This window comes from Hypomesus nipponensis, chromosome 7 (genome assembly GCF_054491055.1).
Source record: "Hypomesus nipponensis isolate SF chromosome 7, ASM5449105v1, whole genome shotgun sequence".
NCBI classification, from domain to species: Eukaryota; Metazoa; Chordata; class Actinopteri; order Osmeriformes; family Osmeridae; genus Hypomesus; species Hypomesus nipponensis.
In genome coordinates, this window is record NC_140367.1 from 3762501 (window position 1) to 3789422 (window position 26922).

At 43.2% G+C, this 26922-nt stretch overlaps 1 protein-coding gene across 1 annotated transcript in view; it reads right to left on the reverse strand.

Moving 5' to 3' along the window:
• Positions 1-24270, reverse strand: part of foxp2 (forkhead box P2) — a 110292-nt gene extending 86022 nt beyond the window's left edge. Inside the window, exons 1-3 of the mRNA XM_084701338.1 lie at positions 24119-24270; positions 14924-14989; positions 14047-14112 (exon numbers count right to left, since the gene is read on the reverse strand). The gene's annotated coding sequence lies outside the window, so the exon portion shown is untranslated. The remainder of the gene's footprint in view (positions 1-14046; positions 14113-14923; positions 14990-24118) is intronic.
• Positions 24271-26922: the final 2652 nt, after the last annotated feature.

The window sequence follows — 26922 nt, forward strand, 5'->3', positions numbered from 1 at the left end:
ATTAACAGAGGGTTTCCACGGTTATTCTTAACAACTACAACAAATGTGTGATTTCTCATGTTTTTCACCCAACAGTTTGTTGAGCACACGTGGCATGTAATTAAGTGGTTTACGCGAGTAGTCAATGTTTTTGCCATGTGAGAATTAATCTCTTGTCTCTCTAAGTCAACAGAAAAACAACACATAAGGTGATAATCTGAGAATATAATGTTTACAAACACACAAAGCGACATTACGGATATCCTCACATCCAAACCTGAAAATATAGTGTCGAGCACGCACTGAGTATTTGGTCTATTTGGTGATTTTAATTTACAAAGACGCATCTAATAATTTTTCGGAGACTTTGCTAACTTTGAGACGTTTTCTTCCTGTTCCTTCTCTCCTTCAGGCCTGTCTGTCTGTCGAAGCCTGTTGCAATCTATTCTGCAAGACGGATGGCAAAGGGGAGGTTTCTGACAGTTTAAGAGTACCCATCAGCAGCCTATGAGGCACCTCCCAGCTCACTCTCTGGGCTGCGTCTCCCCAAACAAACAAGGCTCCACTTCAAATACATAGCAGGACTATTAGGTAATCCTCTTCTTTGTTCTCTCTCTCTCTCTCTTTCACATTTACATTTAGTCATTTAGCAGACGCTCTTTATCCAGAGCGACTTACAGTAAGTGCAGGGACATTCACCCCCCGAGGCAAGTAGGGCGAAGTGCCTTGCCAAAGACGCAACGTCATTTTTGCACGGCCAGGAATCGAACCAGCGACCTTCTGATTACTAGGCCGATTCCCTCACCACTCAGCCATCTGAGTCCCTTTCACGCACACACACATGCACACAGGCAATTACACACTCAGTTGCTATAAGATGAACGAAGATGAACCTCCATCTTTCTCCGTGTTCCAACTCATGCTTTCCGCTGACAACACAACGCTTGACGCTGCCAGGGCCATAGGAGTGTGTCGTGATGAACGGTTAGAATGATCTCCCAAAATATACACACGGTATCGTATGTATGAAGGGGTGTTTTTGTTGTGTCACAATGACAGTCATAGTCTGGTGAAAGAGAGAGGGAGCGAGGGAGGGAGGGAGGAATAGAGACACAGAGAGAGAGAGAGAGAGAGAGAGAGGGAGAGAGAGAGAGAGAGAGAGAGAGAGAGAGGAAGGGAGAGAAAGGAGAGGGGGTCCAGACAAGGGTTCTTTGTTTTGGACGGGACAAATCTGAGGTTTCCTTTTGGATATTCAATATCCTGCAAGGTACCCAACAGAGTTACAGTAGTTCAGTGTCTGGAGGGCTCAGAGGCTCTCTAAGTGAGTCTGTGTTTTGTTGCATGGTTCTTAGTCAACTGCTGAGTGGTTTGCCTGCGTCCTTTCCAACAAAGCCTGGCAAATCAATCAATCAGAGAGTAAATGCTACAGAGACCAGATGTGGCACTTTGACCAAAAAAACACAAAAAAAGATTTGTATGAGAGGACTATGAGCCCCTTATAGTACAAAGGTTTAAACCGTATGACATCTTCATTACCTCACTGAATGAAGATGTCGGACGGCTACCTTGTGCTTTTCCGTCGACTATACTTGCTTGTTATTTTAGGTGGCTTCTCTGAGGCGTCGTATGTCAAATCTGTGAGTGTGCAAATGTCTCGCTCTGAAATATATACCCCCTCTTTACTTTACAAGTTACCAAGGAGAATGAAAGACAAATGCATCATTAGCAGGTGATCTTTTTTACTCCTTTGTTTTACAAGTCTACAGTAGTTCCGTTTCAACACTCACACACAGACACACAATTATAAATGCAAGGCTGGCTGTAGGGAGCTGAACTTTTCACACCTTTCAAAGCCACAAAATTGGACGGTTTTGTGGTTGTGCAGCTGCCACTCTGCACTAATGCAAGGCGGTGTCATATGAAAAATATTCCTCTCCCCAAACCACATGGGCTGGTCATTAATGAAACACAGGCTGCACAGTGAGGTCATACAAAGTCTAGATTTCAGCAGCCACACTTAAAAACCGCTCAGAAAGAATAGGGAAACATGAACACAAATCAGATTCCAGCTCCAAGGACAGGAAAAATAAATATATATAAGTAAGGCACTGGCCTCTCACATTTTCCTAGCACTTTGCAAACAACCGTCAGTGTGGACTCAGAAACAGTTCACAATGAGAGTAGACTAAACAATAAGATCCCAGCCAAGGAAAATGCTAAGCAACTCTGCACACAGGATGTTTCGGCCTAATTGCCAAATATCAAATCTCACAATGGAATCTGTCCATTTGGCAGCGGTCTTATTGCAAACCTGGGGAAATTTGGTTTTTAAAAAGTGTCAACTTCTCTGAAAAAGGAGACAAATTGTGCAGAACTGTTGTTGATTCTTTTTACTGTAAGCAAGGAGGAAGCTCTGCGGATCAAATGTGTGTTACAGAGAAAGCATTATAAGACGGTGGAAGTGGTGTTTGGGGTCTTGTAAACGAATGATTAAAATCTACAACATTTAGATAAACACATTAAATGGCTCCCTGAAGATATTCAGAGGGAAGGAGGGAGAGAGGGAGAGAGAGAGAGAGAGAGAGAGAGAGAGGGTGAGAGAGAGAGAGAGAGAGAGAGAGAGAGAGAGAGAGGGAGAGAGAGAGAGAGGGAGAGAGAGGGAGAGAGAGATAGAGAGAGAGAGAGAGGGTGAGAGAGAGAGAGAGAGAGAGAGAGAGAGAGAGAGAGGGTGAGAGAGAGAGAGAGAGAGAGAGAGAGAGCCTTGTGAGGGGGTATTTGGGGTACGACAGGCTAACTGGGACCTGGGGACTAGAGAGAGGCAGTGAGGGACTGCGCTCTAAACAGGAAGCTAATCGGACAGTCCCTCCATGTGGCACCCTCTCTGCCTCCCAGTCAAAGCCATGCTCACCGAGATCCCCAACTTCAAACAACCAAAATACCAGCGCATTCATAAAACAGAACAGAACCACAGGGACTAGGAGAGGGCAGGGAGAGAGAGAGAAAAAAAGAAGAAAACACAAAAAAGGTAGCAGGGCTACCAGCAGATGGTAAAATTAACATTTCAACAGTTCCTCCCTTTCATGTAGGTCTCGGCAGAACTTTTTTTTTTTTTTTTAGTTTTTTTTTCTGGAAAAACGTAAGAGCTAGGGTTTGGAAGATGCAGCACTGGGGAGAGCATCTGGAATAGAGGAAGAGGAATATTGGCTTATTGCTCCTGATGGTCCACCACTATGAAAAATTAACCATGTCTGTTTTGCAGGTTTCCCCCTCAGAGGACCCTAAGCTGTGTTATGGAAACATCATCTCAGTAATTTATAGGTGAAAGAACACCTGGTGATGAAAGAAAATAAACTTTTTTTCTTTCTTTCAACCCAATACTTTGACTTTTTCACCTGTCTTTAATCTCCTTCATTACCCCCTTGATAAGCCGCATCCAGACAGGTTATTTACTAGCGAGCAGCCGTCGCAATGAAGACACAAATTTCTCATCTATTTCTGAAGATGCTCTTGAGAAGTCATTGGATACTGAGGAAGGTTCAGATAAATAAGCAACTCAACAACGGACGGCCCCTCTCATTTCAAACCGTCCAATGGCGTGCCTCCACAGTCCCCATTAATTTGGACACAGTTATGGCTAAATTACATGTGTTCCACCTCTGTGACATTTTAAATGCAATTAAAAGCTGGTTATGAAAGCGTGCGGACTTCCCTGCCATGAAGCAAATCACCTTCTGTGATTAACATGCAAACGAGCTCACGCTGACTGACTAGATTGGGGTTTGAAAACCTCAATTACTTTAGTGTGATTATCTATTTACCAGTACACAGATTTCTATTCCTCATATCCAACAGAGTCCCCCATGCATGCGCCTCAATTATACACTCCCACCTTTATTTATGATCTGCGTATTAGCCAGACACCACCAGGGTTATTTTTCACAGTGATGTATGGCCTCTTTCCAGGGCGTTCACATGGAGCATTACAGACCAACACATACTAATGCTACTCTGATCTATTTGGTTTGTGAGCACTTAATATCTTCTGACCCTCCCCCCTCACACCCCCACAGGCCCCTTCCCGCTCCCCCGCCCCCGCCCCCGCCCCCGCCCCCGCACCCTCCCTCCACCCACAGCCAATTCAAACTCACTTTGATTCATATATTTCATACTGCTAAACGATCCTCCTTCTACCTTTCTGTGGGCTGGATTAAAGACAGGTGCATCATGGGTAATGGAGGAGAGGTCATCAGCTCTTCTTGAACACTTTCTCTTCTCTTCTCTATTCCTGCCTTTATGTTTCTGCGTTTTAGAGCGTATTGCAGGAAGAAGTGAGAATTAAAGGCTGTTTGGAACGCTATTAAGGGTCATTAGTGGAGCACTACCAAGACAGTCAGAGCTCTTTCAAGTGCAGTGGAGGAGAACGTGGGTAGATTTGGGTGGAAGTGAACTGCGTCCACAGAAACACTCTCCTACACTTACGTATCAGCGTGTTGATGCAATTATCGACAGAATGCCTGGCAGCATCGGAGGAATCTTATTTAATTAATCTCAACGGTTGAATTACTAAAGGAATTCTTGTTGTGAAAGACATGCTATTGTATAGGAACAATGCTGGAATTTGGGAAATTGGCACTGTTCTTAATAAGGAGTGGACTGGAATAATCGCATTGTATTTCAACATGAATATAACAGGAAGGTCAAAATATGATATAGTACAATACAAAAATATGTATATGTAATTTCTAAAAACATCCTTGTGATAACACATACTTGACAACCGGACAATGAGTCAAGACAACTGTTTTCACAACAGTGTAAACAGCTGCTTGATTGTTTACCTATGCTCTCACTGATCTCATTAAAGCCCTTGTTTCCAGGGCTGGAGAGGTAAACGTGTGGCAGGCTGAGGCGTCCCAGACCTGCCTGGCCCACAGCTGCACCCAGACACAGACCAGGCCCCGCAGCCAGACTCGGGGAGGACAAGGAAACAGTGCCATCAAGTGACATTTCTGAGGACTCCTCGAATCCTCCGACAGATCGGTGAACTCCCCCCCCCCCCCCCCCCCCCCCCTCCTCTCGCTGCTACGGACACACGCTCCAAATACCGGGGGGGGGCACACGGCTCTTTGTAACGCCACCTGAAGGCTGAGGGGGAAACAGGAAACATCTAGTCTGTTGTGAGGAGGGCCTCGCAGGACCAGGGTCCGGGAGGACATGGGTTATTCATCGGGGCGACGTGCTCCTGGCGGATGATCCAGTTGAATGAAACCAGAGGAACAAAGAGAATGGCAGAAACACTCGGGCAGGAGAGCTGCCACAGAGGTGTAACCAGGGCAGGAAGTGAACCGGCTAAGAGCAACAAGACTGAGTACTGAGAGTTACAGTGGAGCAGGGCTTAGATAATAGGACATAATGGACAATTAGCTGTGGGTAGTGGTGGTGACTGCGCTGAATGAAAGACCCCACTCCAACATAGTCACTCCTGGGATGAGTTCTACTCACTGGAGCAGCAGGCACTGCCCCCCCCCCCCCACACCCCTCCCCCCACCCCTCCCCCCAGGAGATCAACACATCACATTAACAAACATGGCACTCCTTCAAAAAAACATGCAACAAACTGGCACAGTTTACAGTTCAGCCTACAGCACCCTAGCGCAGGACAATACACACACACTGCAACCACAACCCAAGTCCATAGTCTCATATCCCTTTTCCTCGTGCACACACACACCTAAGAGTGTAGCACGCACATTCTCACTCTCTCGGAGTGGTGAAAGAGAGATGGGGGGGTAACATTTGCATAATTAAACCTATATGAAAGCTAATTACGTAAATAAATGAGAAAGGGTTGTCTGTGTGTATCACTGAGTCTGCGCTCCCGTCCCAAGCTCAGAAGGGTTCCAGCCCCCCCCTTCCAGCGCTGTGTAAACCTATTGATCTGTGAAACACAGGGACTCAGGGGAGATGATTCACTTAATATTATACATCTCATGATGAGATGAATAACGATTATACCATTTGGTAATTAAGCGTCTTACAAACCATTTAACTGACTGCGCGTCAGAAAGGGTCGCTGGAGGTCGGCATGATTGTTTTTCATTTTCGCTCGGCGCCAAAGAAAGAGAAAGCAAGCATGTGTGTGTGTGGGGGGAGGGCAAGGGGGGGGGGGTGTCCTGATCATTAATGCTGTCAAGACTCTATGAAGGGAAAACAATTTGCAGAGGAAAAAAAACAGAAAAGCCAGACAAACAACTCACCTTCATAGGAATCTGAAGGGATTATATATTTAGAAATCTCATTATCTCACTTAAGACATGTATCACAGGCACGAGTGAGAGAAAAATAAAGCAGGCAGATGTAAATATGAGAGTAGTGAAAAGGACGAGGGTGATGTGTGTGCGTGGGGGGGGGGAGGGCAGAGAGATGAGACTCACATACGGTAGAGACACTACTTACCTGCCACTATGTAATAGTCTGTCTGATCCACGCAAAGGTGTATTAAACACACATGCAGAGAGCCAATTTGCTGTCAACATTCTCTTCCTAATCCCTACTTACAGACAATAATTACCCTGCGTTGCAGTGTCAGTTTGTTGTTGTGCAGACAGCCATATACACAGGATTATCTTTCTCTAACGCTGGGACCATACATTCCACTGCTCCAGCTCTGCATACACACACACTGGGCCCAGCCACGACAGGGGAGTCAACGGGATTCAAGGGCACAGAAAGAGTTCAAGGGTTACCAAATATGTTACGCATACACCCAGATGCACACATTCACACACGCGCACACACACACACACGTGTCAAATGAACCTTTTTCCCTTTCAACCTTATCCTCAATGCCGCTAACAATAGCTTTCTTCTCAGGTTGGCTCCAGAGCATTCATGTAGCATTTACTGACAAAAGGAACAGAGCTATTCTTCAGCTCCTTATTGAATGATAGGTAGTAAACACAGTCATTGCGGAGTCGGGCTGGATTAAAGCCTCCTCCAGCCATAGAGCAGAACAGAGGGAACAAAAGTAAAATGGAGGCCAGGATCACACAGGTCCAATGTCTGTAATGATGAATACACGTGAGATTATGAGACCCATTCCATCATTTACATAATGTAAAACTCATATTCTCCCCCCCCCCCCCGCCTCCTTTCCCCACTGACTATTCACGAAATAAATGAGAAAACTATCGTGGCGCAGAAAATGTTTGACAAAAGGCAGAGAGGGACTGAATTCCGAATGACCTCGCATCTACGACAATGTGCTGGCCGTCTGAGCGCATTCATGAGCAATGGAGTGAGTAGGACCTGGTAGAATATTTATTATTGAGCATAAAGCTAATGTATTACCATGTCACCTATACCACTTCAGCCCTGCAAAAAGGAATCAGTGGGAACACAAAGGAGTTTTACATAATTCTCCCCGAAAATATGAAAGACTGGGCTCTTTACAACACTGTTCGGAGCCATACGTCTTTCGCCGTCTGTGAGGACCCAACACAATGACCGTTCTGTAAAGGACTGCTTCAACTTGTAGTGACAAGAACTTGCTTCCCAGATTCCCCTAATACAGTGACTGTTACTCCACATAAAGTGTAGCACTATTAGAAAGTGAATAGAGCAAAGCGACGCTTGGAGCTTGTAAGTCAAGACAGAAAGAAAAGAGTCAAACAAATGATGTGGATTTTTTTTTGGGCTGCGTTTGCCCCCCGGCAGTTTGACTGGGGTCACTAGTTGAGCGTTCTGTAATGGAAAATGACTGTATTTACGCTCAATAAGAATTTTAAGAGACGATTGAGAGTATCTGCATTAGTCATTTGGTCTGGGATGGTTTCCGACCACGGATCAACAACATGCAAATACATGAACACTTTGAGGAATTGTTTCCATACCAATATGAACCATTTCCATTTTCTGTCATTGTATTGTCATTGTTTCCGAGAGATTCACAAGAGAGTCCTGGATAGAAACACCTATGCTGTACACAAACCCTGAACAGAGAGAATGACACGAGGAATGTATATCTGTCTATATAGAGTATATATGGGTGGTATTCCATAGAAAACCTTTAAATCAAACTGTGCTTTCTGCACAGCCTCTTTAAAAACATTGGGCTTGTGAAATTCCTGAGCCATAGAAAATATCGCTACCCTCCTCTCTCCCTCCCACACCTCCAGATCACCCACTCTCCTGTCCTTCTCCACATCTCTACAAACCAATAAGAGTGTGTGTGTGTGTGTGTGTGTGTGTGTGTGTTTTACCTGCCAGATCATTCCAGTCTATTCCAGAGAATTCTCATACGTACCTTTTTTTATTTACTTTATCTTCAATAAAATGGTTCAGTGAGCATTAGCAACTTTGAGACACGAGTTTCAATCAGTCCTCTGGCAGTGGCGTGAGTCTGCGTTAAAGCCAGAGGCAGTGTGTGTATGTGTGTGGGATTGTGTGTGTGTGTGTGTTTGTGTGTGTGTGTGTGTGCTCCACCAGGTGCAACTGAGAGCCCAGCGCCTCAGACAGGAGGGCTGATCGTTGAGCAGCAGAGTGACTGAGGAAGCTCCAAAAACTGAAGGATCGACTGAGAAAGATAGAGAGAGAAACAGAGAAAAAGATAGAGAAAAATAGAAATAGAGAGGGAGAGAGAGAGAGAGAGAGAGAGAGAGAGAGAAAGAGAAAGAGAAAGAGAGAGAGAGAGAGAGAGAGAGAGAGAGAGAGAGAGAAAGAAAGAGAGAGAAAGAGAAAGAGAGAGAAAGAGAGAGTGATGTGGGTGGTAACATGAGTGAGCAGGTGGGTGTAGGAAAGGGAAGATAGTAAAAGAAAGAAAGAAAAACTACACAAGAGAAGGAGGGAGAGAGAGGGAGTGAGAGAAAGAGAGGCCAACAAAGAGAGAGAGGGAGGGAAAGGGAGAGAGAGGTTGAAAGAGACAGAGCGGGAGAGGGAGAGGTAGTCGTCTCTCTTGGCAGAGCAGGGATAAACACAGGTGTGCAGCTCTGCAGCCCAGCAGGTTCTCAGACTGACTGACAGACAGACAGGTGAAAGCTCTCACTGACCGCTAGCTTTATGTTACATGACATGAAAAGTGTAACTAAACTGACGGAGAGAGTAGCTGAGAGACTAGGAGAGCGAGGAAAGTTGCAAAGCAAAACCACACACACACACACAGACGCACACACACACACTCAAACACACACTCGCAAACTCACACTTCCATTTCCCTTCACAGGTGAGTGGGACCAACATATACCCTGGTCTCACTTAGGAAGAGAGAGGGAGAGAGACAGAGAGAGAGAGGGAAAGAGAGAGAAAGGTATAGCAGCAGAACAATATGCAGACTGAATCTTTTCCACATGACAAGCCTCCGGCTGTTTTTGTCAACTGCACTGTGAGCAGCAGAGAGTCAGGTAGTGTGACCACATGATTGCCCAGCAGTCACCTCCAGAGAGGGGGCCGGGGCTGGGGGCCGGGGGACAGGGGGAGGGTGGAGAGCACCGCAGCACGCATGATGAGGTGTAATCAGAAACCCCATTCAGTGGGCAGTGGAGTTTGTCAACATACACACATCCACATTCCACTGTCTGTCAGCCCTCTGACCCAAATCAAGTATGTTACACTTGTGTTTGTGTCTGAGTGAGTGTGTGTGTGTGTGTGTGTGTGTGTGTGTGTGTGTGTGTGTGTGTGAGAGTGAGTGTGTGTGTGTGTTTGTGTGTGTGTGTGTGTGTGTGGGTGTGTGAGAGTGAGAGTTTACGTGTGTTGGATGCTCTCGGACTATTTCCGTCAAACTAGGTAGCTGTTGTCACTGTCTAGGCTTGCGGTTTGTGGTCTAGAAGTCAAATTCCAAACTCTTGTAGTATTTCCCCTCTGTGTATTCCTTTTCAAGCCACGATCAAATGAGCATAATGAACAAAAGACTTGGCTTGTTGCCTGCGTAGTAAAAGGTTTTTCAGTGGCTGTGACTGGGTCGGATTTGAAGCTTTCACTTGAGGTGGAAAGGAGAAGAGCTTGGGAGAAAGCATTATCTCAAGGTGGAATCTGAAAAATGTCAGGGCCAAGACACAGTGGCATGGTGATAACATAATTTATCAACGTCTTAATATCCTATAAACTATTTCAAAGTGTTACCCTTTGGATTGTTGACGTATGACATCAAAATTAAAGATGTGAGGCTGCAGTGGAGTGTTGGTATATAATTGCTCTATTTGGATTAGTGTGAAAAAAAGTTCTCATAATATACAAAATGGGGAACTGAACTAATTTAATCTAATTTACATTTATATGAACCTTCTTTGTTGCCAATTATTCTAATAATCTTAGAGACTTACAACTCCACAGGAGGCCCAAATCCCAGCTACTCTATTGCTTCAAAGCTTGAAATAAAAATCAATGTTTCTAAGAAACCAATAACTGCTAATGACGAGTCTATTCCATGACATCATTCACACAATGTGTTCACTTGCAAATCCAACTTTAGCACAAACACACAACCACACACTCAAATACGCACACAGTCAAAGACAAACACCGACTCACAACACACACGTCAGACACAGTTCATCCAAAGAGTAGAGAAATTCACAGTGTTTGACAACTGTAGAATCAGGCAGGGAAAGCACACAGTTTCCTACACTACAGCTACTTTATCGTCATGATAAATACATCGTACTCCACAATCCTAATCTTTGTTTGTGCTCATCTTGTTATACATTTTTGGTTCGTTAAAATAACAGGCGGAACTGACTTTTTTGTGCACTTTCCAAAACCTGTGTGTCACCGCGGAGATGCAGCCACACACACAAGTTCAAACCGCGGAGACGATCAAAATTTTTCAACTTTCCAAAAAGAACGTGTTACTCTGTGAGACCAATTCATTGGACACGATCACCTGCAACTGAAGCGACTCATAACTCTCCCCACCTGAAACAACGAGTTCAAACCCATGTCAGGCGTCTCTGATGTCGTGCCCTCAGAAGAGTTCTCTTTCACAATAATCTCAGGCTCTTGGAACTGTGCCATTGGCCTGCTTCCGCACCCAAGATTTCTCCAATTAACTCGGAGGGGAAAGAATAACACGTGAAACTCTAGACCCACCCTTTTATGAAAATTTTAAAAAGATTGTGCGTAAACTATTTGCAATCAGTCATGTCACGAGTAGTTAGGAGTCGAGGCCAATGTGTGTCTAATGAGTAGATGCTTTGCCCGAGGGCTGCAAATCTTAAAACCACAAGCCCTTGCCTGCTCCTTGTCTGTTACAGCCTGTGTTCAAAATCACGTTACAAAATGACATGGCACTGAGCGCTGTTTGTGTCTCGCTTGTGATCCTTACAAGCAGTATATTACTGTAATGTGTTCTGATTAAAAGACAAACTACAGACTGCCACCCATACACGTTCCGTACCGAATAAACAGTATGATGGTGTGGTATTTTCAGACTCTCAGAGAGATTACCACTAACTGAGTGCCTGACTGACATGTAGAGGGGTTGCTGTCAGTTCTGCAGAGCGTGTCCATTCACACTGTTGATTAGCATAGCTAGCTTTCTGGATCAATTAGCTCATTGAGCCTTCCCCATCACGACTGAAGGAAGCTGTGGGTTGGCTTGACCATGCCTCCCATTGTGACAGTTCTCTCATAGCAACTGTCCAGTCCAGACAAACACTCAGATCTTCTTTCTACCTTACCTTCTCGTTTTTCCTGTTTCTTCATTATTCCTTTATACAAAGCAGGGTCACAGAAGACCACTATAGCTACTTCTATAAACAAAGTGAATCTGGAAAGAAAATAATGGAGATGTAAAAAAGAAAAACTATAAGCTCCCTGAGAGGGTCTGGATTGAATCCAGTTAAAGTTTGAGGTATTAAAACATCTCAGAGCTGTTAGACTTCTGTGACTGAGCGGGGATAGGTTACACATGGCGTGTTTGCCTGTGTGAAGGACAAGCTCAAGGTTGGGAATATATGTATCAGGTGCGAATTATATTCTCTCTGTGGAAGTAAGTACAATTCCAGAATCTATTTAAACGCGAACCCAGCTCCTAATCCGCCCAGAGATCAGTGAAGAGAGGAACTAGGTCCTTCCACTCTTGCTCCAATTTGCTCACAGCACGACAGTATGAGACCCCAAACCAAACCTCATTAAACTGAAATATGGAAACTTGGGAAAGTTCCAGAACTTCCAACTTTCCAAGTGGGAAGACAAAACAGCAGACCATAAAGAGGGGGAGCGAGGGGAGGAGGGCGAGCAAAGGCAGATCCTTGGGACCGAGTGAGTGAGAAAGTGAACCTTTGATGAGAAGGACTTTTTTTGTTAAGAGTGGGGCTTAAATTTAAAATATTCTGGGTGGTGGAGAATAGGGGATTGACCATTGCCCTGATCCCAGTCACACACAGGGGCGCTGGGGTTAATGGTGGATAAAGATTAGACAAATGTATGGGCTCTGGCTGATCTCCATCCCTCTGTCCACCTTCCCCTCCAATCCCAGATCAGCTACACAATGGAGCAGGCCAATGGGGAGCAGTCAGAGGCCCTTTGATTCCCGTCCTCCCCCTCCGCTGGTGAGGGTGTCCTGGGTAAAGAGCCGTGGAAGTTCCTCCGGCTCACCCACTCCTGGGAGAACAGTTAGCCAGCTCAGAAATCCCGTTTGAGGGTTGAAAATGAATTGACTGAGTGCTCTGATCTATGACAAGAAATCAATTTTGGATTGGAAATATGAGCAAAAGCCATCAGTCCAGGGAAGCTCCACTTTAAACTAGCCAAAGATATGCTTAATTGCTGTAGACTTTTATACATGTGTACATTTGAGGGCCTTGGAGTTAGGGCAATTATACTTTTTTTTTTTTTTTTTTTTTTTTTTTTTTGCAATGATTAGACTGCCTTCTGTTGGAGAGCAGATATGCTTTGAGAGTTCATCTTTGAAGATTTAACGGGATACTCAACAAATTTAAAACTAATATTCAAATCTCTTTAAGGTGGGGAAAGGGATTCTCAGCTCTGCTCAGCCCTGTGAAGATGTGGCTCCAGTGAAACAGGGCCAGGCCCCACAGCGGAGCCACCCAAACCAGCCGTCCGGTTCCAGCCTCATGCACTTGAATCATATCTGGACCTCAAAGCCAAAACTCAGCAGTGGAATATTGAGTAAAATAGATGTTCATGCTGAGACTGGGTCAGAATATCCAAATAAACTCATGGCCTGGATTCTAGGAAACAAGACCAAAAAAAAAAAAAAAGACCAAAACAAACTTCTAAGTTATAACTAATTTTAGGTGGCACAAAGGAGACAAATAGTTAAGGTGAAGAACAACAATTAAATGCAACAAACTGAAACAAAATGTTCAACCTCTGCCTCTCTACCAACCAGTATTGAAATTACATTTTAACTTTTTTTTTTTTACAGAATATATTCCCATTCCACCAAAGAATAAACTAGCAGATTCATAGTGCTTGAGGAAACAGCAGCAGTTTGTCACCAAGCCACGACGGAACAAGCCTAAAGAATCCAAGGCCAGCAGGTGAAGATGATTATGAGTCAATCCTTTTGAATGTGACTCCAGAGCACACGGTCATAGACTGAGGAGGCATCTGACACACATTGTCAGACGCCAAACATCTGTAGTGAAGGGTTGGATATGTCTCACCATGGATAAACGTAATTGGAGACGGAAAAGGATAACGCTAACTAATGGCCGAAGAAGTGTTTGGGAGGAGGTTGAACAGCCATTTAGACTTGTTTAGACTCGTTCTGAGTTAATGCCCCGACCGAAGTTTTTGATTTGAAAACTGTCACACAAACCTGCCTTTTGCGTGCTCACTTTTTAACCGGCTTTTTACCGGCATTATTGCATTATAATTTAATTCAGATGGTAATCTGAAATTGTCTCCATCGTAGTTAAGATATGATTCTTTCGAACTGTGTGGTAGTGCTTAGTTTTGTTTTTTACAAGTACAAATATCTATTTTAACCTGAAGGTTTCCGGAAAGGCAGTGACTGATGAACCACACAAGCATGAGAACCAACACATAACAACAGGCATGCAGACAACAGTACAGTAAGCAGTATGGCTGTACAGTCTCACTCACCAGTTTTGACTTCAGACAGTGCAAGTTCTGACTTGGTCTACGGACACAGCCTGGGCATATTTCATCCTGAAATGAGATTCAGAAATGTATTGGACTATAAACAAAAGGCAGAAAATAACAGAGAAACTTAAAAATACATCATTCTACAACACACTCAACTATTTTCTAAAAGCATACATTCCCACATTACTTGAGTTACGTTTGTCATTTCTCATAAAGTGCTCCCTTACAATACTCAATAACACAGCACAGTAATGTGAAATCAAAATGCCCCCAACATTCAAAAAGGCAGCGAGATATCCGCCAGGGCCCACACAAGCTCTAAGGCATATCATAACTTGTGAGCCACAGTAGATTGAAAACCTGCGGGGTGTGAAGACTAAACAGAGCAGGCCGAGAAGGTTGCTCCGATGATGAGAATTCTATCACGGCGAGCTGATGAAGATTTGTTACTTTCTACGGGAGCGTAACCTCTACTTCAAGTGTCTGAGGCTATCTCATCCAGGTAACATCCAAAGGTAGCGTGACAGAACTACCGTATGAGAAAACACGTACCATTTAAACCTTCAGACGGGCGAATGAGTTGTAGATGAGGTACGGATGATGTAGATGTTCTGTGTGTGTAATCTGTATGATGAATGTCCAATTCGGACTCAAGTGTCAGGAGGATGGGGGACTGTGCCAGAGGACCCTGTGCTGCTGTGTTGAGGTACGTACCCTGAGGGGGAAAACTGTGCTGCTGTGTTGAGGTACGTACCCTGAGGGGGAAAACTGTGCTGCTGTGTTGAGGTACGTACCCTGAGGGGGAAAACTGTGCTGCTGTGTTGAGGTACGTACCCTGAGGGGGAAAACTGTGCTGCTGTGTTGAGGTACGTACCCTGAGGGGGAAAACTGTGTTTGTTGTCCGTCTCAGGAGTGGAGGAAGTCCAGAGGTGTCGAGGATCTGGCAAGAGAAAACATGGGAGACGTCGTAAGTCAAAGTATTTCCTACACGAAACGTTATCGACTTGGATACGATTCCCATTCATGCTCATCGGTCTGCCCTGATGTGGCCTGTGCATACATGTAGAGAACATATTTCTGTATGTGTTAAACTTCTGAACAACAAAGTACACCTGGAATTTACAGGCTAGCGTGCAAATTAGAGAATGTGTGTGTGTGTGTGTGTCATGGGACTTAGCCTTGTGAAGGCTTAAGCATGTAGGTTTAGGTACAGTACAGAACATGCTATAGCTATGGAGAAATATGTGGAGGGCATTTTCCAAGCTGAAGGGTGCAGTGCCTGCGAGGCTGAAGCTATCATTGCAAAGTAAATCATTCTGTTCACCTGACACAATTAGAATCCTCATGCCCTTCTCTTCAACTGTCAGAATCAAACCATCCACATTGTTATCTGTGCAATGTAGGACTGTTTGTTTGATGTCTCACTTACACTGCGTGTTTGGTTAGATTCACTATGTACAACAGGAAGGTATTTCTACACCGTGGAATCCCTGCAGACGTTTTAATGCGCATACATCATTTTTTAAACACTTGACCCCTCGCAACATTGAAATTCTCCTCGTGGAGAGCTGTGCAGGCTAGCCTCTGATACCGAAGACAGGCGGGGCGGGCCGCTAACGACCGAGCTGTTCCATAAGTAGGGCTTCTTTTTTTTCTCTCCCAGAATTCCTTTGACCCCTACAGGCAACCAGCAACTGCTGAATCCTGTGGAATGTGCTCTCTGAACTGCAAACAAGGCCCTCAGCCCGAACGGCATTGCTGAAAACAAAACCTGCCAACTGCTATTATTGTTACTGTTCTGAGTTTGGGCAAGTGTTGCACAGATTTCTGCGTAACATTTACTCAGTGGAGAAGAACAAAATTACGTAGGCTACTGTAAGGTCTAATGTCTCACTCGAAAATGCGCTTGACGACATTTTCACCAGCATCTCATCATCTAGGCCAGGAAAATTGCTAGATATGTCTGCTTTATGTCAGTATTTCGGTTATTTTTAGTATGAATCTGAATAGTTTGTAAACAGGGCTGTTAGTAGTTTAATAAACCATTTACAACTGTTTGCATAAATGTTCATATGAAGTGCTTTGTTGGATCCAGACGCTTTATAAAGTAAAAAACATAATTTTCAGTTAATGGTCCATTCATTCAAAATGAACTGCAGAGTTTACTTTAATACCTTAACACATCTGGGCTGTAAAGATGTAATATTTTATTCAGAGGAAAAGCATTAGAAACGCTATTAGTCTGTATGACCTCCAATTCTAGGGATTTACAAATACCACACATATCTTTATGCTGAACACAAAATGATCTCTAAATTCTATCAACTTATAAATACAGACCGTATTCAAGTATTCATGAGTCCCAATAATGCTATAGGCTGATATTTACATAAACCGCGGTACTAAGTCAAGATAAACTATTTAAAACCCGCAGTAGAAATACCTCCACATCACAGCAAAGGATGGTCCTCTGATGAAAGAGGACATTATGCTAACAAGTCAGATTACTGTACACAATAATTTTATCTTTATAGTAAATACCATCCCCGTGTTAGAGGGGCGGTATGGAGAGTCGCCGGCAATATTTTCTACAGACACCAAATGCCCCTTATCAGTGCCAGTGGAGCAATTCAGGCCCGCGAACAAAGATGAGTCTTCAAACTCATTCTATTCATGGTTGGACGTGTAATTACCCTCAGTTCACAGTCTAGACGTTAACGCTTTCACAGTATTTAAGACCCCCTCAGCTACACGCACGCTGCCCGCTTCTCCACCGACAGAGCCCCAACGTTAAATCTGCAGCAGATAAATTAGCGAAGAATGCAATAAAAAAGACACAATGAGAAGAACTTTATCCTCCCCGCTGCTAAATGAGATTTCTTTGAAATGCAGATCAGGGTTTCTAGATTAGTGAATTTTAGCTGCTGTCAACATCATAACAAAATACAAATGCGATTGTTGGCCGTTGCCTTATCTCCTTGCTTCCATCTGCTGGCTCGTTATTTACTCTCCTTGATTTTCTATGCAGATCTAAATAAGTCGCATCAAAAGCAGGGCTTACCGCACAATGGCTTCTTAAGCCTCTACATCAAGGTATTTGAAACCGTAGTCACATAAAAAGCCTGCCCATCAAAGGCCCATCTCTAATGAACTCTGAGAATCAGAGGGGGTGTTTGTATGGCGGTTTAAGGCTGCCTGTAAGCAGCAAGAGGAGACACATCTGAGTAGGCCAAGGGATGGCAGATCTACCACAGTGGCCGGAGGAGATTAGCTCACCATGGAGACCAACACAACCCAGGTATCACCAGGCCTGCCTGCCTGCCTGCCTGCCTGCCTGCCTGCCTGCCTGCCTGCCTGCCTGCCTGCCTGCCTGCCTGCCTGCCTGCCTGCCTGCCTGCCTGTCTGCCTGTCTGTCTGCCGGCCTGTCCGTCCATCCGTCTGTCTGCCCGCCTGTCTGTCTGTCTGTATTTCTCTCTCAGGTATGTCAGTCTATCCTCTATAAAGAGGATCTTTACTCATCACAGACTGTAACAGTAATATCGTAATACGATACATTTGACTAGGTAGATAGATAACCATAAACTGTTAATGTCATGAGTTTGTACAAATATGCAGTATAATAGGAAACAATAAAATAGCAAACAGAGACAATGTTAAAAGAAAAAACAAACAAACAGAAGGAATATTTGCGTGTCAATGGCCTCACATATCTTCCCTCACATATCTTGCCTTCTAGAACCGCACCCACACCCTGGCTAGGTGGAACTGAAGGTGGGGATAAATGCAACGAAGGAACGAGGCTGGACATCCTATAGGTCAACCTAACTCCTGAGGGCCCTTCTCACAACGAATCAGAAAACATGAAAGAGCCATGCAGAGTCCCAGCGCGCCTTCCTCCTCTTCTCCCCGTTCAGCAAACAGACACACTAATCTCACACAGGCACTCTGCATTACGCCCCAGCAAGAACCTGTCATTTCATGGTGTATTTGTTGCATTCAGCACACAGACCGGATTACAACCGAAATCTCCAGACTTATGAGGAGAATAAACTGCATGGCGAGATCATGATCTCAGTGTGTCTGTGTCTGTGTGTGTGTGTGTGTGTGTGTGTCTGGGGAGGGGGTGTGGGGGTGGTGGTGGAGTGAAAGGGGGCAGGGACAAGGACAAGGGCAGGATGGAAGAGCCCAACAAGCATGCAGTTTACCAGGGAACAATTAGCCCTGCAGCCAGAGGGAGCAGGCCTGGCACATGTGGTGGGAAGCAGGAGCCGCAGGAGCGGGCCAGATGAGGAGGAGAGGTGGGGGGGGGGCGCGTGGCAGCCACGCGTGTGCCAGTCATTGGCTGCTGGGCATATCCTGCTTAAACACCACAATCTTACACACATCCGGAGAACGAGAAAGGGAAAGAGAGAGAGAACCTCCTTTCCTTGACATTCGGTCTGTGATCTGCTCTGTGATCTGCTCTGTGATCTGCTCTGTGATCTGCTCTGTGTCCTGAGTGAGTCTGTTTTGTCTTATTCAGAACGCAGGCAGACTTCCAGAGGAAGGTGACAGAGGGGAGCATCCTTTAGTTCTGTTGTCTTTCCAGAAGAAACCCAAGTTTTCTTCTAAACTCCCCATCCACCCTTCCATCCCTATTCCTCGCCCCTCTCCTGGTTTCGCCCCCCTCTTCTCTCTGTACGTCGTGCCAAGTGGGCTCACTGCCAGTCACATTTGCAACCACAAGGGACCCCGGCCTTTTTTTTCTTGTTTAATGAAATGACAAAACAACAGATTTACATATGCAGAAACAGGTGTTGTAACAGGTTTGACTCCTCTTGACCTAATCCATGTCACAAGAAAAAATGCAAAGAAGACGGAAATAAAAGAGTAAAAAAACAACATGAAAAAAAGTTTATTAGCAACAGCTGCCTGAAGGTATTTAGGCTCTGATGGGCACTCAAGTCTACACCATCTGCCCTGCTGGTTGCCAGAAGTGACAATCTAAATTAAAAACCACTCATCAAATATCATAAAAATAAACCATTGTATTGCTGTAGCCATATGTTGTGGCCACTTCTTCATTTTTTTTTCCTTGTAATGACTATGTAAAAGTGTACACAGTGCTTGAATGAACCTGGAAAAACCATTTGTACTGTAAACTATAATTACCCTCCACCATTGGCCTGTCTCCTGACATTGGCCATGACCACTATCCCCACCTCTCATCCTCTGAAATCCCAGCAGAGAACAACACACCCGGTTGTGGTGACGTAGCCCCACAGTGGACAGTAAGATTAGCAGCATGGCTATAGGGTTAGCAGCAGAGGAAGTACTTTTGGTAAAGGGATGTTGCACCTAACCTAAGGTAATTTGGTTAGTGTTTAAAGCCCAACTGTCAAGAGTAATCGTTTGGCATTTCAAAGAGCTGTTGATGAGGGAAATAAACACAGACACAGCTATTCGGAAAAATAGAACCCGCGCTTAAAAAAAAAAAAAAAAAAAGTCTGATCTCTGGGAACGTTTGACAGGAAATCTTTCTGTTGTCCTTTTGCACGAAAGATAAGAAAACATTTCAGTGTGTGACCTCCCTTTTGTTTTTCTGTGATGTTTGTATTTAGGCGAGTGAGACAGAAGGAACAAACCTGAGCCAGTCGTGACCCTGGCACAGTGGTATAACGTGTTCTAAAGCCACGCCAGCAGAAGGCACTACCATATGCCCCCAGCCCCAAGCACGCTGCTCTTTCTGCAGCCTAATGTGCCTGTCAAAAAATGTTAACGTCACAACCCCCTCTGTTTTTTACAACATGTTTGAAATAAACAGGTTTTTCTGTTGTTTTTTTCTCCCTCCATTCCTCTTCCTCCGCCCCCCCCCCTCCGCCCCTCCGCCCCTTTCCAGAACTGTCCTCAGAGACGTACACAGGAACCAGAGAGGGGAAGGTCACTGTTTGTTTGTGCTCCTCCTGTCCAACAAGCAGGCCTGCAACCAATCAATACACCCGGTTTTCCCCATAGGTAAAGGATTCCTAAAAAACACAACTTTACACAACACCAGATGTTCCAGAAGAAGTCATATACATTTAAAATAAAGCTATTTCTATGCATAACTAATAAAATGTTTGTGTCAAGCATCTATTTTGAACCTGTCACACAAAGACCCACAAATGACTGACTGAAATCATAATCAAACGGTAAACAAAACCGTGTTTGACCCGTCGGATCCGCACCTCGCTGTTCCTCCGGCAGGCTGACGCGGGGGCCCGTTACCGGCCTGGCAGCGGCACAGGCCACAGGCTGCATGTGGTCTGACTGACTGTGACCTTGCCGTTTACCACGACTGACCCGCCATCTTTGAATCAGGGCAAGACCCAGAAACCAAGGCATTCTCTCCCACCAGAACACAGGCCAATGCGCTCTCCACTTGACCGTGCCTGGAATAAAAGCTGTAATTTCTCCAGCTACTCTGGCCATCGAGCAAACAAGCAGACACTAAGGAGGACTGGGAATATGTGCATCAGAAAGGATGTACGAATTGATTCTTCCTATTGTTGCCTGGAAATTACATGGTTCAACAGGGAATGCTACAGAGTAACACATACGGCTGGTTTGAAACAGATGTAGGTGGAGTTTGGAGTGGTGGCATTTCAAAGGGGTTAGGGTTCGACCAAGACCAGGGTCGGGACAGAGAGCAAAGTGTGAGGTCTTAAAAATAGCAGGTCTTGCTGGTTCTTGGGTTTGTGTGTTGTGTGTGATGTTGGCATATGGTACAATGTATCCTACTGTTATCTGTGGGGTTTGTATAGGTCACGTCATACAATGACAGTAAAGTCATTAGCATTTCAAAAAACCACACAGTAACAGGAATTTAACGAACAAATCACGTGCAGAAACACCCAAATTGCCTGGAAAGTTCATTTATGCTTGTGTTTAATCAAACACAGATAACCTCACCCAACCTTGTGTTCAGACTCCAATCTCTGTTCTAATCCCTATCCCCTGACCCCACCCAATCCCATCTCTCCCTCGGCCAGAAGTCATGGTGGTTCTCATTCACAACGGCAGCGAGTCCGGCTTAAGAAGTGACCCAGAGCGTAACTAAAAAGGTCTGAGCTCTCAGAGTGTTAGGAACTGAGGCACACCAAACACCATTACTATGATGTGGATAATTACAGTGTGAAGGGGCCTCTTAAGCATGTAATACACTCTTTTATCTTAAGGAGTCAATCTCTTCTAGGCTGACAGCTAGCAGCATATGATCCTGGTAAACAAATACTTTCACGCGGCACAAAAGTGCCATTAAAGGCCAAAACTGTCAACACAAATTCCATTCTTACAGGAGGGAGGGAGAGATAAAGGGAGAGAGAAGAGAGGGAGGCAAAGATAGAGAGAGAGAGAGAGAGAGAGAGAGAGAGAGAGAGAGAGAGAGAGAGAGAGAGAGAGAGAGAGAGAGAGAGAGAGAGAGAGAGAGAGAGAGAGAGAGAGAGAAAAAAAAGACTTGATCACCTCTGGTTCTTTAACTTGCATGGAGGTTGTCATGGAAACATTTCTATGAAGTTAACAGGGATAAAACCAGAAAGCTTTCCAGTTTAATTGCCATTAGGCTTAGTGGCAGGGTTGACTCGCCCATGTAGGAGAAGAGAGAGGCCGGAGTGAGAGGGGTATTTAGACAACTGAGGCTAACTGCTCAAACACTCCTTTTCTTTTTCCCTATTTTCCAAAACATAGCAACACCTCGAAGGTTGGGTAGGCTGTCCATTTCATTAAGAAAGCGGAGTTGGGGGATGGGTGAGGTCAGGGCACAAAAGCAAACCCACACAGAGTTCATCTCAAAATGGGAGGCATTTGCTCTAAAGTTGTTGGACTATAAGGAGAAAACAATAAGGGAACTATTTTAAACCACAGATAAATACATTTAAATGATCGTCTGATTGAGTGTGCGGTTGAAATCTAAAAACGAATAAAGTAGTTAAATACTTTATGGTTTCTATGTATCATGAAAGTAACAATCGAAGGATCAACAGCAGTTATAGTAGCAGTGATGCCAGCAGTTTCAAAGCAAATATAGAAAATCAAGAAATTAACCTACTAACTGTAAGTTGAAAGCTAAGCTTAATTTTGATAAATGATTGAAACATATGACAAGGTATACACACATTAATCCTTGAGAGGACATTCATTTTCATATTACCATAATGTAGCAGACCACCGCCCGATGATAAATGCAGCAATCAAAAAAATGGATGCAGAGTGCCTCAATAATAAGTGCAGCTCTCTCACCAGTGCTGTGGAGCCATTAGGGCCTCAAACCGTTAAAACCTTGGAACAGATACTCACAGACAAAAAAGTGAACTTAGCAAATATCTGTTCTACACAAAAAGCGTGGCTAAACAGCAACTCAGCATGAATTAATTTTTAATGAATTACAGACATGAACGTGGGCAAGGACAGGTCGTTATTTTTCAATTCTTCAGATACATTTTAAATGAGAATTCCCCTTACACACAGGCTTCATTAGAGTGCTTTCTTTACAAAACACAAACCTAAATTACAGAGAAGGGGGGTTTCCCAAAAGAAGACTAATAAATCAATGATCCCTGGACTGATTTAGGAACGGGCCCTGGTTGCATTAGGAGCTCTTTGAAGAGTGTGTGTGCTGAGTGAACCAGTACGGTGGCACACCTGCGCGACTGGCTGTGGAACACCTGTGCACCCGTCTGTGGAACAAAGAGGGTCGGACTCGCGCAGCCAGAGGTGAAAACTGATCACAGTCCAGGTCCAGAGGTCCACTCGCTCACACTACCTTGGTAATAACGCTAACTTAAAGACAGGAGAAAGAACAGGGTAGACCTATTGATTTTAGGGTTGTGGTGGTGTACAGGGTAGCTGGACAGAGTGTTTCATAGGAGGGGCCCAAAACAGAGGTGTAAGAACTAAACTATTAGTGTATCAGTTTAAATGAAAGATTGTGTATAAAACTAAAGTGGTACAGTGTCTGTTTGTACTATAATCAGAGCTGGGAAAAACATGGAATATAAGAATGGAAAATACACAACACGGTAAGGTGTTACCCAGGGATAACAATCATCTATAATCATCACACTGGTTTTGAGAAAACAGCAATATCCTAATAATAGTTTTTTTGTTTTTTTTCTGTTATTCTAAATGTGTGAATAATGTTTGTTGTTTAAGTCATACTAATGCTAGCATTAAATCAGCATTTAGGAAATAAAATAAAGAATTGTATGTAGTACTAGTTCATGAGAGTATTAGTTGGTAATAGTTTAGAATGGTAATCCTTTATGAATAGTATATCTTTATCGCCACCAATGTAATTTCCTTTTTAGCAATATTTCAACCAGATTCTTCATGAATCCATAACTTTCACGAAAATTATGTTATGAGACATATTTTACTTACTAAATTTAGCAGGTTTATCATTATTGCTAAAAAGTAACATTATATGGATAAAACAGCAAAAGTTTTAGCTTTCTCTTTTGCAAAGATTAATTATGTGGCTTTTCTGTTGTGAATGGTAGTGATTTTCAAACCTACATCTGCAAATGTGTGGATTTGTCAAACAATCCAGCGCTTTGATATTGCTGTTTATTTCCTAATAGGTTGCTATCTTGGAGTTTCTCAACATTACTTCTCTAACTTTGTAAAACAGTTTATTAACGCTAAAATATTAGGCTGGTTAAAATGATTACACATCAGGAGCAATCCAAGCTTATCTTTGGAAAAAGGAAACAATATAGACTGCGACAGATCGGCTTCGAGGACTCGTTTGACATCTAAAAGAAAACGCTACTATCCTTTCTCGGTTCCTCATAGTGTAGGATACAGCCGGACAGTTTGGCTGCAGGGTCCATGACAACGAAATGGAACCATTGTATGAACTATGTCGAAACCCCCCAAAAACCAATTACAATAGGCACCGTATGAAATAAATGAATGTTTTCTAACTGATTGGTCATCCGCAAGCTATAGGTAGCCGTCAGGCGAGTTTGGCTATAGAGTGGACATCATCACTAACCAGAAAAGTGAAAACTCAAGAGGGTGGAAAGAAATAAACACTTTTGTGCAAACTTACCGAAAACGCGGGTTTATTTCCTCTTTGGAAATAGGAGTCACCAGGTGAGAAGAAGTCTTACTTTCAGCTTCCCGGAATCTTCACACGTGACTGTACTGTACAAGTTCACCATAAAGCATAAAAATGAACAACAAGCCTCAGAGTAAATAAAAGCTGGGATATTCCTCCGCTGGCGCTGCGCTCAGAGATTCACGCGTTGTCCTGCTCTCCTGCTGTCTTCAGTCAATGCTGCTGTTATTACCAATGCAACAGAAAAAGCAGTACACTGAGTCCTGTTTGAATGCTCTCGCATGACGCGCAATGCGAAGAAGTAGCTTGTTTTTGCATTGCGATTCAATACATCAAGATGTATTCCACGAAGTATTTGGGACTAGCTTATTAGAATGCAGCCCCAGGGGAGGCACTTACGCGGAGTTGTGTGTTGTTATTTTTTGGAGTAATGCGACTCCGTGTGACGTCAGGTCCACCTGCTATGTAAACAAAAAGTCTTTGGAAGTTATATGTTTGTTCCTTTTTTTCCCCAGCCGAAGTCATATAAAAGCAAACATAGCCGTTTGCAGTTTAAACGTTTCCAAATGAGGTCTTTGCAATGCGGAGATCTAAAGTGTACGGGTTAACCTCCGTGAACAGAGACAGAACCAGGCGTGAAGTCAGCTTATGTTGCAGAGATGGGTTAAATGAAACCAGTATATAATAAGAATACATGCATTGTTTTAATAAAAGGTAGATATGCAAATTATAAATATTAGCCTACTGAAATAGGATGATCAGTGCGATAGTTTGGAGAAAATAGCGTGATAGTTTGGAACTGTCGGTTAGTAAAATAGGCCTAATGTAATTTTAATATTTAGAAATTGCTATGTATGACACATTTACCTAAAACATGGACTATTTATTTTTATTACGTATATAGACTACTAATGACTGATGAAAACTTCTTTATGATAGCAAATGATACCAAATATATATTTTAAAATGGCTTGATAAATTTAGCCTACGTCTAAATCTATATTGATGTAAAAATACGAACTCAGATTTGCTATTAAAAAAAAGAAGCGAAATAAAGGGCCATCATGAATCACAAAATCTTGACGGCACAAAACTCACTTTTCTACCCGAAATAATTCAGTTGGGACACGGCTACATTTTAGAGTCATGTCCTTTACATTCAGGTAGCCTATCACATCCTCTGAAACTTTCGACAACTCTAAAAGAATTGCGTTTAAAACTCTGCTGAATATGTTAACGTTGAGCCTACTTTTTTTGCTTTCCACATTGTTCAGTGTGAAGAGGGTGATGTTCGAACCTTAATCCAGATCGTGTATTTGCAAACTGCCTCGTAGGTTAAACGTCTTCTTTTAGTTTTATTTTAACAAAAAAAAGGTAATTTAATGTTCCCCATTGATATGTTTTTTATATGTTTTAATGTCTTTAGAATGTTTTTATTGGAAATATAGGGTATAATTGAATTTTGACTTTTAATTCTATTACTCACTGTTCAAGGCCAAGTAGTGTGAGCATTATTCCACACTACACGCCGAATTAAATCATGTGAAAACATGTTAAAATGGACAGATATTACCCATTGCCTAGTGAAATTATTCTAATACGTCATGATCATATGTGTAACCAACATCTATTCAAATACTATAACTCGGCTACCTGTCCATGCATCTAAAATCGCATAAATCCAGAACACATCAATGCAAACTTTTGTAGACTATGCTGCAGTAAATATTTTCAATGCGTTGATATTTGATGGCCTACTACAACGCCAATGAACAGAAAAGACTTTCATTGATTTTGAATTATCCAATTTATTGACATACAAGGCTTTCTTGAATGGAATTAAACATTCCTTAGTGGATTCTCTAAATGGGAGGAAACAGAATTTCGGAAGTGTTAAGGTTAGAAAAAGGGTTGACTTCATGCCACACCATAGAAATATGGTGTTTTGCTGCCATCTAAAGGGCATGTCTTGCCGCTGAAGACACAGGCGATGTTACTAAACAATAATAAAACCGTAAAGCTTACATTTAACACCGTGGTGTTCATCAGAAATTAGCATACATTTACTGTCCCTACATAATTTAGAATATACTAAAGACTCGCATGTTACTATTTTAAATATTTTATAGTAGATACTGTGTTTGTTTGTGGGTTTCTGCAATGTATTCTAGTCTTTAATCAACTAGGCATTTAAATGCATTTAACAGTTTACAACGTCCGTCATCATTTATGCACTGGGTGCTCGTTTTCTGACAATAGAAAACAGAATCCGACAATAGTTTTGGTGACGAGACGTTCCAGCCATGGTCATACAGTGCCCTCTACTGATGCGCGTGTCGGCTCTTCATCTTCCATAACACTGCCACAGCTGAGCACCTCGGATTGCCGTCCACACATATTCACTGACTGTACTTCTCTAATGTATCTGGCCTTGATTGCTAATGCCTGGCTGCAAATTTGAGTCCCGCCCCCAATAAATGCAAAAATAAATAATACAGGAATACATTATTTAGGAAAGAAATTACTATGCAGTGCATTCATTTAATAGTTAGTAAATATGTCTGTTTATAAACATTTATTAAATACATAATTGTATTCATTCCTTCTTTTAAAACAATTTTTTTTAAAGAAAGTTTAGGAATAATAGTTTCAAAAGGAGAAATTATTTTCGAAAAAACGTTTTAAAACATTTTCTTCAAAACCTGGAAACAATAGTTTCACAAATGTTGATGGATGTCGTCAGGTTGAAATTTATTTTAGCTAAAACAGTTTCAAAAGGTTTTAAACTATTTTAC